Source organism: Papio anubis, chromosome 10 (assembly GCF_008728515.1).
Source record: "Papio anubis isolate 15944 chromosome 10, Panubis1.0, whole genome shotgun sequence".
Taxonomy (NCBI): Eukaryota; Metazoa; Chordata; class Mammalia; order Primates; family Cercopithecidae; genus Papio; species Papio anubis.
Window position 1 is genome coordinate 88,437,732 of NC_044985.1, and position 16,281 is coordinate 88,454,012.

General features: G+C 40.0%; 1 protein-coding gene across 14 annotated transcripts in view; it reads left to right on the plus strand.

Moving 5' to 3' along the window:
- The window catches only part of PARD3B (par-3 family cell polarity regulator beta), a 1,095,492-nt gene that overhangs the window by 1,053 nt on the left and 1,078,158 nt on the right, over positions 1-16,281 (plus strand). The gene's annotated exons all lie outside the window — the stretch shown is intronic.

Consider the following 16,281-nt stretch of genomic DNA (forward strand, 5'->3'; position numbering starts at 1 on the left):
GTTGTTTTAAAGCGTTCAATACATGTTGAGAAAATATCTGGCAGTAGAACTTACGCCAAGTATTTGGGTAACATTGGGCCTCTGGGACTTCCTCAATGAAACTTTTAAATGAAGGCATTGAATAACCTTTTAATTTTTTGAATCTTCACATGGAACATTTTGTATGTCCCAAATCTTCCTCAAACAGGGCAAGTCACAAATTCTTGTTTTAGGGGTCAATTGTTCTCTTAATATTTGATCTCATGCCATGTGACTAAAATAGTGGGTTGGTCAATCTAGTGATGGAAAAATGTAAGTTTTCATTTCCTTTAACTTCTTATCGGTTATCCAAAGCATAAAAGTAATTGTTTCTTACAAGTATATAGCTTAGGGGTTTAAGAAAATACTTGCACCCTCTTTGCCTCCATTAAGCATTATTATACAGAAAAAAAAATTCAGCTCTGGATAAATACGTGTATATTACTTTGGATTCTCAAGAACTGGAGGAGAGTACAATGAAAGGTCTATTAATATATTAAATATAACCCCTAAAGATGAACTGTTTACTGATGGAATTGAGGTAGAGGAGGGAAAATATTAAAGTGGCTTAGAAAGCTAAGTGAAAATCTGCAATGTGTGCATGTGTGTGCGGGTGTGTGTGTTTGCCATTGTTAAAATAGTGTTTGCTGTTTAAATCATGTAATTGAGTTAACTGAGATTTAAACAAGTAACCGATTTTCTTTTAAATCGTATTTCACTAACTTTTGAAAGTGAGCTAAGGTTAATAGTAACAACATTACTCCAGACAGATTGAAATAGATCTTACTGAAGGATTGTCTTACAGAATTGAAGTTACCTTTTAACTATTAAATAATTTATGCCCTCAAATCTTGTATATTTGGAAGTTTAGTACAGGGGGCTGTCCAAGTAAGAGAGAAACTACAAGCTTGTAAATAACATGAAGAGAACCAGCTGATATTTAATGCACTATAATTTGATCTTAAAAGCTGTTAAAAAGCTATTGATATTCTAGAATGGAAACGTAACTTACCACAGAAAAATGTAGTTGCATTGATCAGTTTACTATTATTACCAGACTTATATTTTTCTGTTTACATTTATATATTAGTGAATGTGACATTTAAAGGTCACCTGCAGCGTATGAATCCTTCCTCTTTTTTTCACTTTTGAAATTTCATTTTAAGAAGTAGTAAGTGATGATTTTTTCCCCTCCCCAAGTATTCTTCTCCCACAGTTTCATTTTAAATAATATTGTAATCCTAACAAGATTTAACTAATATTAAATGGTATTCATAATGGCACTAAAAGGTCAATAAATATTCTAACAAATTCCATGATTTTATTTATTTTTTTCAATGAGAAAAGGCCAGAAATGTCAAAATTCAATTTGAAAAACAATGTGTAATAAATTCACTTTCTGTGAATCAGTGAAAGACACCTAAAAGGTTTGTATCCCTGGACAGCAAGGTGTTAAGCCCTGCACTTCGTAATAATAATCACACTAACAAATAACATGTATTGTGCTTATTCTGTGCAGGGGCCCTGTTTTAGGAGCTTTATGCTTATGACTTATTTCTCCCAACGACCTTAGGAGGTAGGTACTATTATTATCCCCATTTTACAAATTGGGGGAAAAAGAGACACAGAGACATGACAAGTAAGTGGTAGATTTGGGTGTAGAAACCAGAAACTGTGTCTCTAGATGTTTGCTCTCAGCCATTAACTGCATAGCCTAGTACTATATATGTTGTTATGAATTGGAATTTATCCATATTATTTTTAATTCTTGTTTTAAAAAGACATTTCTATCTACTAACTGCCATATCACATCAACCTAAAAATAGCAATTTTGCTTCTTGAATAGTGATGGGACATCCACAAGTTTCTCTTAATTATATATTTTATGAGGTCTACATGTAGAAAATCCAGTTTCTGAGGCAAATATTGTAGGATTTACAAATCAACTGTGGAAAATATTCCTCAGTCTAACTACAAATGGGAAAATGGGCAAGATCTTAGACATCCAGGTGGGGAGTGCTATAAAGAAACAAATTTGGTGGGAACATGAATGTAAAGTAAGTCCATTATTTTCTGAGGCACTGAGTCACTTAGATGGGAGAAAGACGGGTTTCAAGATTGAGGATGGAAGTTGAGGTTTCTAAAGTTTGGAAAGTAAGTGAAGCCCAAGGATACCATTCTAGATTTCATGCACAGCATCTGAGAAGTAACCACTGCCTGTTGAGAACAAAGAATACGTATTTGTGGAATGTTGGGAGCCCCCTGAATCAATATCAGATAAGGCCAGAGGTTGGTGCGATCCTGAAGATACAGGGGGAGCTTTTGAGAAGGCTTTATTTACCTTCTGAAGTCTGGGCCTTTGAGGTTCCTGCCGCCATTTGATGAACTCCATTGGAAAGGTGGTGGACTGAGAGGTGAGAACTGTGGGATTGCTTATCTCTGAATCCTGACACTTTATCAGTGTCCCAGCCTCCAAATCCAATTTAGTGAAGTTGTTAGTGGAGAAGTGATTGTCTTCTTATGTGCTCATGGTGGGGATCATTGAGTAATTAGTTAAATTTATCATCAAAATTATGTGTCACAGGTGAATGGGTAATTGAGCTGTATCCTGCAGGGACTCTCAACCCTGGCTGAACATCAGTCACCTCTAATTTTCACATTTAACATTTTAAACATTAGAAATGCCTGTGTCCCTTTCTCCAAGATTCTCATTCATCGGGTTAGGAGTGGGTCCTGGGCATAGGTATTTTAAAGAGCACTCCAGGTGATTCTGATGCCCAGCCAAGGTTGAGAATCACTAATCTACTCCTCTAATTTTTTCATGCTGCTGAACTCATTGGATTTTAAACTCTTTCGATGGCAGATACTGTGTCTTAGATATCTATACACCAGCCTGTTATTAAGCACAATACATGTTATTCGTTAATGGGATTATTATTACGAAGTACAGGGCTTAAAACCTTGCCGTCCAGGGATTCAAACCTTTTAAGCATCTTTCACTGATTTACAGAAAGTGAATTTATTACACATTGTTTTTCAAATTGAATTTTGACATTTCTGGCCTTTTCTCATTAAAAAAAAAAACAACAACAAATAAAAGTATGGAATTTGTCAGAGTATTTATTGACCTTTTAGTGCCATTAGGAATACTCCTACTCCTACCCTCTACTCCTACCCTTAGAGAATTCTTGCTATAGAAGCTGCTTAAATAATTGCTTAAAGTGAACATTCATTTTATATAGACAATTGTCCCTTAGTATCCACAGGGGATTGGTTCCAGGACTTCCCTTGGATACCAAAATCTGCAGATGCTCAAGTTCCTGATATAAACTGCTGCAGTGTTTGCATGTAATCTACACACATCCTCCTGTATATTTTAAGTCATCTCTAGATTATTTATAATACTTAATATAATGTAAAAGCTATTTAAAAGTTGTTATACTATACTGTTTAAGGAATAGTGACAAGAAAATTGTATTTGTCCAGTACAGATAGTTTTTTTCCTAAATATTTTTGATCTGTGGTTGGTTGAATCCACAGATGCAGAATGCATGGATGTGGAGGGCCGACTGTGTGTGTGTGTGTGTGTGTGTGTGTGTGTGTGTATTCACTGAGGATGAAGTGAATAAGGGAAAGACTTGTCTAGTAATGAGGACGTATAGTGTGTTCAGGGGTTGGAATGAATGAGAAATAAGAGCATTGAATTCATGGGATAGCAGGCCTGCTGGAATTTACAAAGGCCAATTTGTGGATCTGACTGTATATGTGAGTACTCTTTTTTAAAAAGGAAAAATTATATTTGATAGTGTTTTCAAGATGAATCTTTTCTGTATTCAGATATTTTGAATAATAAGTTTGTTTTACAAGTTGAGGCAGCTTCCCAGAACTGGGAATAGTCTGATTAGACTAACAATTCCATTCCCTGATTAACTGTGGGATCAGAATCTGAGAGTTTGTGTAGTAACAGGAATCTGGTATGGTAATGTGTGGGAGTAGCCGGGAGGAATAGGCTAGAACTCTTGAATTTTTAAACTTTTCAGGCTTTGATGCCTTGTTACCTAAATAGATTTTAAGGTTCTTGTATACACAAGCTAGGCCCAGACTGGATTCCTCAAATGCTTTTCAATTTATTGGTCACTGACTTACTTGAGTGCTTTATTTCCTATTCAGACCTCACTTCTTTACAGCATGTGGACAGAACTGACTCGCCATCAGCATTACACATGCTTCCAACTTGGTTTTGGTTCTGCTACTCAGCTTGCAATGAGCAGCTTCTAAGTTTGCAAACAGAGGGCTCTTGGGCCTGCTGTGACCCACAGACATATTTTCGTAGGTCTGCTCAGTGTTATATTTTGACTTAGTTGTCAGCGTTTAAATATTTTGAGATTTCATGCAAAACTCCAGATTCCTATCTTCTTTGGGGGAAAAGCAAATCAGAAGCTCTGACAATGCTGGGCTTTACTTTCCCACATAGCAACCATCAGTTGGAGCTGAGACACCTCTGTTCTCTTTAGAAATAATTATTAATGCTCCAGTCTCCATTATTGCTTCCCTAACAGTGAGGATAAGTTATTGTTGTCATGTTTGATTGTTTTACTCTGTGCTTATTTTCTCACTTGCGGCCTTAATGCATTGTTGCTATTTGCCTGGCCTGCTTGTGGGCATTTGAGTTTGTGCTCCTGGACCTTCTCTCCCCTCTCTCCTCTTTCTCACATACACATCCCCACACACCCTGTGTATATAATCCATGCACATAGGGTTTGCTGAACCGGGTTTGGCCGGTTATCTGAGCTGAGTTAATTGCCCTGTGCGCAATTGGGAGCCACAGCCCTGATTTGTAGCTTAAGGCCCTATGCTTAATCAAGTGGCTTAGTTAACCAGGAATTCATTCCCAGGGTGTTCTGTGCCACAGATTCCCTTTGAAGAAGTTGGGCAAATGGTTATGTCAGATTTTTTGAGACTATTTTCTGAGTGTACTGTTAAAGACATCTGAGGAGTGTGTTAACCATTCAGAACTTTGGGCCTCTCTTGGAAAATCTGAAGCAATGTAGTGCAATAGAACTTTCTCAGATGAAGAGATGTTCTAGATTTGCACCTTTCAATAGGGCAGCCACTAGACACATGTGATTGTTAAGTATTTGAAATGTGCCTAGTGCAACTGAGGAACTGAATTTTAAATTTTAATTTACTTAAATGTAAATCGCCACAAATGGCTTGCCTTAATGGACAGTTCAGGTCCAATGCTCTTCTGATGGGTTCTGTCAGCTGCTTTTGGAAACCACTGGCTTAAAGACCAGATCCCAGGCAGTCCTTAACTTGACATTGCTACTCAGTTCTGTTGAGAACTTTGCATTAGAAAGGGATCTTCAGCTACTCTTTGGTATCCACAGGTGGTAGAGAGAGCCTTTAAACCTTAAATGCTGCACCTAGACACTAGCACAAAAACTAGCTGGGTTGGAGAGTAAACCCAGGTCGGCCTCAGTTTTATACCTTTGGTGCAACAGGCTGAGGATGTACATCCTCTGTCTCTGGTACTGGGCGGAGAGTGGGCCAACAAGGAGCAGTGAACAAAAATCTGGGTCATTTTTAGTGAGATTTAGATGCTTCTCGACTGATAGAAATACTAAACATCTTCAGTTTAATTAAGTCCCAGCTATTTATCTTTGTTTTTATTGCATTGGCTTTTGGGTTCTTGGTCATGAAATCCTTGCCTAAGCTAGTGTCTAGAAGGATTTTTCCAATGTTATCTTCCAGAATTTTATAGTTTCAGGTCTTAGATTTAAATCCTTGATCCACTTTGAGTTGATTTTTGTATAAGGTGAGAGATCAGGATCCAGTTTCATTCTGCTACATGTGGCTTGCCAATTATCCCAGCACCATTTGTTGAATAGGGTGTCCTTTCCCCAATTAATGTTTTTGTTTGCTTTCTTGAAGATCAGTTGGCTCTATGTATTTGGGTTTATTTCTGGGTTCTCTATTCTGTTCCAATGGTCTATGGGCCTATTTTTATACTAGTACCGTGCTGCTTGGTGACTACAGTCCTATAGTATAGTTTGAAATCAGAGCTTTTCCATGCCAAAAGGAAGGGTCAGCAGTGTAAACAGACAACCCACAGAGTGGGAGAAAATCTTTGCAATCTATACATCTGACAAAGGACTGATATCTAGAATCTACAATGAATTCAAACAAATTAGCAAGAAAAAAACCAAACAATCCCATCAAAAAGAAGGCTAAGGACATGAATAGACAATTCTCAAAACAATTTTCAAAAGAACATACAGAAATGGCCAACAAACATGAAAAAATGCTCAACATCACTAATGATCAGGGAAATGTAAATCAAATTACAATGCGATACCACCTCACTCTTGCAAGAATGACCATCATCAAAAAAATTAAAAAAGATAGATGTTGGTGTGGATGTGGTGAACAGGGAACAACACTTCTACACTGCAGGTTGGAATGTAAACTAGTACAATCGCTATGGAAAACAGTGTGGAGATTCCTTAAAGAACTAAGAGAAGAACTACCATTTGATCCAGCAATCCTGCTACTGGGATCTACCAAGAGGAAAATAAGTCATTGTACGAAAAAGATATTTGCACATGCATGTTTAGCAGCACAGTTTACAACTGCAAAAACGTGGAACCAACACAAATGCCCATCAGTCAACGAGTGGGTAAAGAAACAGTATACACACACATATACATATACATACACACACAATGGAATATGCCTCAACCATAAAAAAAGAGTGAATTAATGGCATTTGCAGCAACCTGGATGAGATTGGAGACTATTATGCTAAGTGAAGTAACTCAGGAGTGGAAACCTAAACATTGTATGTTCTCACTCATAAGTGGGAGTTCTCACTCATGAGTATGCAAAGGCATAAGAATGACACAAAGGACTTCGGGGACTCAGGGAGAAAGGGTGGGAAGGGCACAAGGGATAAAAGACCACAAATTTGGTGCCGTGCGTACTGCTCAGGTGATGGATGCACCAAAATCTCACAAATCACCACTAAAGAACTTAGTCATGTAATGAATCACCACCTGTCCCCCAATAATTTATGGACATAAAAAAATTTAAAAAATACTAAACATCTTAAGCACATGCTTCCTGGAACCTACACTCTTCTGACTTTTTCCCTATATATTGTCCATTCTCAGGCTCTTTGGCTGGTTCCTTCTTTCCTCCTCCACCTCTTAGTGCTGCAGTACCCCAGGACTCAATTCTTAAAATCTCCCCATCTCTCTCTACTTACAGTAATATGGTTCCAAATATCACTGGGGTAGCTCCAGCCCAGATGTCTTCCCTGAACTGCCAGCTCTATATACAGCTGTCTTCTTGACCCTTTGCCTGGACATCTGATAGGCATCTCACACTTATAGCATGTGCCCAAATCAATTCCTAATCCCCGACTCCAAATCAAGTCCTCCTACAATCTAAGCATGTCATTAAATGGCAAGGCCATCTTTCTAACTGTCCCACCAGAAATGCTTGTCATCACCCTTGACCAACGTTTTTCTCTCATGATCCACATACAGTCAGTCTGCAAATCTGGTTGGCTCTGCTCTCATACTAGATTTGGAATCTGACTACTTTTCAGTCTCTTTCCTGTTGGTATACTGGAGCTTGTTTTTTATTATGTTTTTCTTTAGATAGACTTTAGTGTCTCCATTTCTGACCCCAAGACTCCCACATTACTGTCTCTCCTTAACACAAAAGCTAGAGTGATAATTAAAAATTCTAGTCAAGTCATGTAATTCTTCTACTGAAGATCTTCTGATGGCTCACATCTCTCCTAAATGGCCTTTGAAGTGCTACATGATCTGACTATCTGTGCAGAAAAAAGTTAACATAGCAGGCCTGAGACTACTATCCTTAGAAAGCCCTGCTTGTGAAGCTAGGCCTTGGCTGGTGGCATCTGGAAAGTCAGATTTGTGGGGGGCTACCACAATTCCCTTATTGGAATGGCTCACTGTGCAAAACTGTTTCTGCAAACAATATGGCTTATGCTGAACACCTGGTCTTTTTCTGGGAGTCTGGAATTTTTGTACATGCTAAGCAGAAGGTGCCTATGTGATCAGTCCGCAGTAAAAACCTTGAGTGTTGAGTCACTAATGAGTGTTCCTGGTAGGCAACATTTCACACATGTAAGAACTCACTGCTGGAGGAATTAAGCAAGTCCTCTCCACTAAGGGAAGACCCTTGGAAGCTTGTGTCTGGTTTCCTCCAGACTTCACCCTGAATGCCAGTTTCTTTTGCTGATTTGGCTTTGTATCTTTTCACTAATAAATTATATCCACAAAGGGCCTGGCACAGTGGCTCACACCTGTAATCCTAGCACTTTGGGGGGCCGAGGTGGGTGAATCACCTGAGCTCAGGAGTTCAAGATCAGCCTGGGCAACATGGCGAAACCCTGTCTCTACTGAAAATACAAAAATTAGCCGGGCGTGGTGGCACACACCTGTAATCCCAGATACTTGGGAGGCTGAGGCAGGAGAATTGCATGAACCTGGGAGGTGGAGATTGCAGTGAGCCGAGATTGCATCACTGCACTCTAGCCTGGGCAAGAGAGTGAGACGCTGTCTTAAAAAAATTTGATATCCGTGAGCATGGTATATGCTGAGTTCCTTGAGTTATCTTGGTGAATCATTGAACCTGGAAGGTCTTGGGGACTCCAGCACCCTATCTCTTACTTCTCTGACCTCATCATCTACCACACAGCCTTCTCTGCTCCTGCCTCAGTGATGCTGATCTCTCGTCATGTTATACAAGTGTGCCAGACAGACTCTTACTTCGTGCTATTTTCTCTCTTCCTAAAATATTTTCTTTCAGTTATCCACCTATCTGCTTCTTTCATAATTTCCATCTTAAATAATTGTTTTCTTCTTCAGGAAACCTTCCTGACCACCCTACTTATAATTATAACCTTCTGACCACCCTTTCTATTGCCATTCCCTGATTTAGTTCTATCTGCAGACCTCATTCTTCCTACCATACCACTTACTTTAACTGTATTTCTTGTCTCCACCACTAGAATATTAACTTCAATAAAGGTAGATAGAGATAGCTGTCTCTTTTGTTCATGTCTGAACCCTTAGCTCCTAGAAGAGCACCAGGTCATAGTAGAGTATCAGTAAGTTCTTTTCAAAGAAGTAATTCTTTTACCATGCATCCATTACCACCTGTTGCAGCTATCTCTTGTATTTATTTACAAACTATCACCAAAATATAGTAGCTGAAAATACCACTCAACATCATGATTGTGTAGGTCAGGAATTTGGACCAAGCACAAGGGGGAAGTTTCTGTGTGATGTTTTCTAGGTCTGGGATGCTCAAGATGGCATCTTCACTTGCATGTCTGGTGCCTCAGCTAGAATGGCTCTACTAGCTGTGAAGATAAAGCAGCCACTCTCTGCTTTGATGAGTTTCATGGCCTCCTGGATGATGAGGCACATACGTGAATAAGCCAGTTTTGCTTTAGTGGTATGTTTGCAGGGATACAATATAGACAAATAATGACCTTTGAAAGAGAAGACACTGAAGCTGTTTTGAAAGATGATGAGGAATTTTCCAGGAGAAAAGTGAGATAAGATCATCTAGGTGGAGGGAAGAAAGTGGTTGAGGGAGTTGTGAAAAGTTGAGTGTAGCCTGAAGAGGAGTGGGTGCACACACTAATTTGGACCAGATGGTGATGGTCCTTGGGTGCTGCCCTAAGGGATTTTCATGCTGTCTTAATGTAGCTCTCCATTTTATTACCAATATACTCACATTTTGCTTAATTTGCATGAGTCTAAAATGTGTATAAACTTAAAATGGAGCATTTTCAGAAAATTGGGGAATAAATGATCTAACTTTGTAGTATGTCTGTTAAGGCCTCATCACTTGGTTATGCTGGTTTTCACACCTTCCCCTGCAAAACTGTTTTCAACAAAATTATCAAGATCTAGTAGCTAAAGTCCATGGTTACTTTCTACTTCTTGTTTTTGATGATGTCTCACCTTTTAAAACTCTCTACCCATGGGCTTTTCAGGATTTTTTTTTTTTTTTTTTTTTGAGATGGAGTTTTGCTCTGTCACCCAGGGGATTTTCAGGATTTTTAAACATCTGTCTTCTTTTAGGCTTCACAGATGTCCTCTCTACCATCTTCTTGTATGTTGGTACACTGGGGTTCTGGCCTTTTCCTCCATGGGATCTCATTCACCGCGTGGCTTCACCTACCCTCAAATACACACTTCTAGCCCTGAACTTGCTCCAGAACCCAATATCTGCCTGCCTCTGGACTTCATTACTGGATGTCCCACAGACAATTCAAGCCCACTCTATTCTCTGTGAATCTGCTTGCCCCATTCCTTATAGACTGTTGCTCCGTACATGGCACCATCATTCACTTGGTTGTGTAATCCAGAAACCTGGATATACTTCACACCTCCCTCATATTCCACCACATGTCCAGTCACTCAGAAATTTCTTTTGATGCTTTGAAGTGATTTCTCTTGGATCTGCTTCCTCCTTATCGTCTCTATATCCCAAGAACAGAGAATCTTATTTATTTTCTTATCTCTGTTTTAAGCACATATTTGATATATAGTATAGATACTATAAATGCTTGCTAAACTATGTCAAATTCCACATTTTTAAAATAAAAATGAGAATGAGCTTGTAGTCAACACGGTGTTTGTAGGTTTGGAGTCTTTATATACCGTATATATACATTTTAAAAAAATCTAAATGCAACTTCTCTCTTGATTATCTTCAAATGCCTAATCATCTCCACATTTGCTGTAGGCAGTAGTTTAGTGTTCCATTATATCTGTCACACTGATTGTCTTAAATAACAGCTTCAAATTCTGACAGGTTGACTTGCTTCTTAGATTTTTCAGACTGAGTGCTCTGTAGTTCTGGATTTTCCATGAAGCAACATAATGTTTTTGCTTCATGTAGATTTCTGTGATGCAGTCTCTTGTGTTTGGAAAATGTTTGATTTTCAGCATTCATTAATTTCATGTTGATTTTAAAATTATCTGGATTATCTCAATTTTGATGAATTATTTATTTTTGACAGGCATGTTATCTCTGTGTTAGGAGCTACTAAATTTGAGCCTGCCCCCTGTTGCTGGGCTGAACCATTTTGATTGCTGAACTCTCATTTCTTGGATTGCAATGTGGTGGAATTGCAGGATATCAAGACAGGCCGGTTAAAAAGGTTTTCTCTCAATTTGGTCTCTATCAGATGCAGTGCCAAGTATCTTCCAGATAAATGTGTCCTGCATTGCTCTTGTCCGCTGCCTCAAGTTGAGGATGTTAAACTCTCTGAGTTGTCCCTGTTTACAGATGACATGATTGTATATTTAGAAAACCCTGTTGTCTCAGCCCAAAATCTCCTTAAGCTAATAAGCAACTTCAGCAAAGTCTCAGGATACAAAATCAATGTGCAAAAATCACAAGCATTCCTATACACCAATAACAGTCAAATCATGAGTGAACTCCCATTCACAATTGCTACAAAGAGAATACATTACCCAGGAATCCAACTTAACAAGGGATGTGAAGTACCTCTTCAAGGAGAACTACAAACCACTGCTCAACAAAATAAAAGAGGACACAAACAAATGGGAGAATGTTCCATGCTCATGGATAGGAAGAATCAATATCGTGAAAATGGCCATACTGACCAAGGTAATTTATAGATTCAATGCCATTCCCATCAAGCTACCACTATTTTATTCACAGAATTGGAAAAAACTACTTTAAAGTTCATAAGGAGCCAAAAAAGAGCCCGCATTGCCAAGTCAATCCTAAGCATAAAGAACAAAGCTGGAGGCATCACGCTACCTGACTTCAAACTATACTACAAGGCTACCGTAACCAAAACAGCATAGTACTGGGACCAAAACAGAGAAATAGACCAATGGAACAGAACAGAACCCTCAGAAATAACACCACACATCTACAACCATCTGATCTTAGACAAACCTGAGAAAAACAAGAAATGGGGAAAAGATTCCCTATTTAATAAATGGTGCTGCGAAACCTGGCTAGTCATATATAGAAAGCTGAAACTGTATTCCTTCCTTACATCTTATACAAAAATTAATTCAAGATGGATTAGAGACTTAAATGTTAGACCTAAAACCATAAAAGCCCTAGAAGAAAACCTAGACAATACCATTCAAGACATAGGTATGGGCAAGGACTTCATGACTAAAACACCAAAAGCAATTGCAACAAAGCCAAAATAGACAAATGGGATCTAATTAAACTAAAGAGCTTCTGCACAGCAAAAGAAACTACCATCAGAGTGAACAGGCAGCCTACAGAATGGGAGAAAATTTTTGCAATCTACCCATCTGACAAAGGGCTAATATCCAGAATCTACAAAGAACTTAAACAAATTTACAAGAAAAAAACAGCCCCATCAAAAAGTGGGTGAAGGATATGAACAGACATTTCTCAAAAGAAGACATTTATGCAGCCAACAGACACATGAAAAAATGCTCATCATCACTGATCATCAGAGAAATGCAAATCAAAATCACAGTGAGATATTATCTCACACCAGTTAGAATGGCATCATTAAAAAGTCAGGAAACAACAGGTGCTGGAGAGGATGTTGAGAAATAGGAATGCTATTACACTGTTGGTGGGAATGTAAGCTAGTTCAACCATTTTGGAAGACAGTGTGACAATTTCTCAAGGATCTAGAGCTAGAAATACCATTTGACCCAGCCATCCCATTACTGGGTATATACCCAAAGGATTATAAATCATACTGCTATAAAGACACATGCACACGTATGTTTATTGTGGCACTATTCACAATAGCAAAGACTTGTAACCAACCCAAATGTCCATCTGTGATAGACTGGATTAAGAAGATGTAGCATATATACACCATGGAATACTATGCAGCCATAAAAAAGGATGATTTCATGTTCTTTGCAGGGATGTGAATGAAGCTGGAAACCATCATTCTGAGCAAACTATCACAAGAACAGAAAACCAAACACTGCATGTTCTCACTCATAGGTGGAAAATGAACAATGAGAACACTTGGACACAGGGTGGGGAACATCACACACTGGGCCCTTTTTGGGGTGGGGGTTGGGGGGAGGGATAGCATTGGGAGAAATACCTAATGTAAATGACGGGTTGATGGGTGCAGCAGACTAGCATGGCACATGTATACCTATGTAACGAGCCTGCAGGTTGTGTACATGTACCCTAGAACTTAAAGTATAATAATAAAATGTGCCATGTACTCAGTGAGGTCTCAGTCAGACTTCCAATTAGGGGATCCTGTGTGAAGATTGCCTGTAACAATCTGATCATCTAAAAGTCACTTTGGTCACATGGAGGAGGATTTAGACAGTGACTTTGGGTCAGCATTGTGTTTTCTGCTGGGGTTATATAGTAAAATAAGATACAGCTTCTGCCACCAGTGTGCTTATAGATTTAACAGGCATAGAGAAGCATGGAAACAGGGCATGGTATGATCAAGGAGCTTTGGGGCAAGGGAGGTGAGGAAGTTGAGCAGGTTTCACTCCATGAGCTGTACCTGGCCAGGGGTTTGAAGGATACATGGACAGTTGCCAGGGCAGTAGGAGTGGAAGATGGGGCAGGACATGAGGGAGGGGTGGGGGCAGCCTACCGCTGTTTGAAGGTAAACATGTATGTTTTGCTTGAAGGAGGAGGTTGGGGAGAAGAGGATAGAATTGTGGGAAGTTTCTCCAGGACAGTTGTGGGAGGGGTAGTAGGGAATTAGAAAGGGTCAAAGCCAGAGTTAAGGAAGCATTTGGGGCAGGGTGGAGATATTGTTAGACCTACCTTTTTTTTTGTTTGTTTGTTTTTTGTTTTTTGAGATGGAGTCTGGCTCTGTCGCCCAGGCTGGAGTGCAGTGGCTGGATCTCAGCTCACTGCAAGCTTCGCCTCCCGGGTTTATGCCATTCTCCTGCCTCAGCCTCCCGAGTAGCTGGGACTACAAGCGCCTGCCACCTCGCCTGGCTAGTTTTTTTGTATTTTTTAGCAGAGACTGGGTTTCACCGTGTTAGCCAGGATGGTCTCGATCTCCTGACCTAGTGATCTGCCCGTCTTGGCCTCCCAAAGTGCTGGGATTACAGGCTTGAGCCACTGTGCCCGGCCTGGACCTACCTTTTTTATTGATTGTCCTAGAGAGTGGAGATAGAGGGAGCCGGGACTGGAGGTGGAAGAACTGGCTCAGGTCCTGCTGTGGGAGTGGAGGTTAGATGTATTGAAGCAGAAGCAGAAATGAGCTTTGAGGTTTAGGGGGCAAAGTAGTTAGGCTTGGGGGTTGACTGTAAGTGGGAAGAGATGTTTAGGTGGAACTAGGGGGAGGGAGCAGTCTCTTGAACATTTCAGTGAATATGCCTATGTTCTAACCACCCAGACCTGGGGTTCTGAGATAACGAAGACATGTCCTTTGTTCTACAGAGCCTGATAGATAGGGATAGGAGAGGTGGGAGACTGAGAACAGATGAAAGGGTTGGTGAGCAGTGTGAGGGCCTGGAGAAATCAGAAATCCTGGGTAAAGATGCCAATCTTTTGCACCAGTTTTTCAGCATTGGATTAGAACCTTGATTCAAGGTTGGGATTAGAGGGCAGATGTGGGAACGATCTGGTGCTCAGAAATAAAAGTTGTTAGGCTCAGTTAATGAAAGTGTAAATTGATATGGGTGGCTTTTAGACTTTGGTAGTCACAGTGGCTGGAAATCTTCCTTTGCTCCTCCGGACCCGCTCTTGTCCCTTTTTTAGTCCCCTCTGTGACCCAGGAGGCTGAGCTGAGTGGACTTTCTTGCCCTCTAGCTTCTAGTTAGGGTCGGCCACTGGGGAGGCCCCAATGAGAGAATCAAGAGGGTGGGCAGCTCCATTCCTGCCAGGTCACTGTGGGCTGGCTGCTTCCCTTTCCTAAAGGCCACAGCTCCAGCCCTATGTGCTCATCTCCCTTGTATTTCTTATTTTTATTTTGTTTGAGATGGAGTTTTGCTCTTGTCACCCAGGTTGGAGTGAAGTGGCGTGGTCTTGGCTCACTGCAACCTCCTCCTCCAGGGTTCAAGTGATTCTCCTGCCTCAGCCTCCCGAGTAGCTAGGATTACAGGTGTGCGCCACCACGCCTAGCTAACTTTTTGTGTTTTTAGTAGAGACAGGGTTTCACCGTGTTGGGCAGGCTGGTCTCAAACTCCTGACCTCAGGTGATCCTCCCACCTCGGTCTCCCAAAGTGCTGAGATTACAGGCGTGAGTCGCCGCACCAGGCCATCTCCCCTGTATTAAGTTCACTCCTTCCCCTGGCCTGTTGGGTCTCAAACTATGGCAAGGGATTGCCGCTGTTAGGAATATTGTCCCTTGATGGTTTACTGCCAAAGTTTGGACTGATGAAGACAGTAAGAAATATTTGCCTGCATGACTCAGTATCTACAATGCACATACACACGCACATCCGCACGCGTGCACACATACACACACACACACACCCCTACTGAAACAAAAGTTTAAGGAGAGTACTTTACTGTGAATGATGCCCTCTGATTTCTAAATCCTATTTTGTTTTACTGAAAAAGTAGTTGGGGTGCGCTAAATTGATTCCACTAATGGGTTCGGGCCTACAGTAAAAAACCACTGGAGCTTCCTGATGTTTAGGAACACAGGATGGACCATCACGTCAAGTGACTCAGAAATCCTCACAGCGCTAAGATCTGATTGCTTATAGATTTAACCGAAGCGTGAGGCTGAAGTTAAACTTCTAAAATGAAGTTAAAAATCAAATGTACATTGTAGGTGTTAATATGTGAAGTTTTTTGTGGATTGTAATGCCAAGTATTTTGTATATGTAATAGAGATAATTTTTGGATCTTGAGACTTGCATATGGCTAGTATGTGAGCTAAGAGTTCATACTGGCCCAGAAGTCCCCATGGCTTGATAAAATCTTGGAGAAACTGAAAGAGTTTTACTTGTCATCTCGTGTTTCTTTTGTCATGACATAGTAATAGTATTGGTAACTTTAAATATTAGGTCTGGATTACTTCCTTTTGTAGCAAAGAGTTGAGGAAGTGTAACATGGATAAATAATCCTTGTCTCTGTATTTATAGGCACATTTATAGAGATTCAGTGGGCTTGAGTTTTGACAGCCGTGTTTGATCAGAAACATTTTCACAGAACCTTAAGAAAAATAACTGCGGTTCAAATATTTCTAGTAAAAAATATTTTTTTTTGGTTGCTATAACTAGATTTGCATTT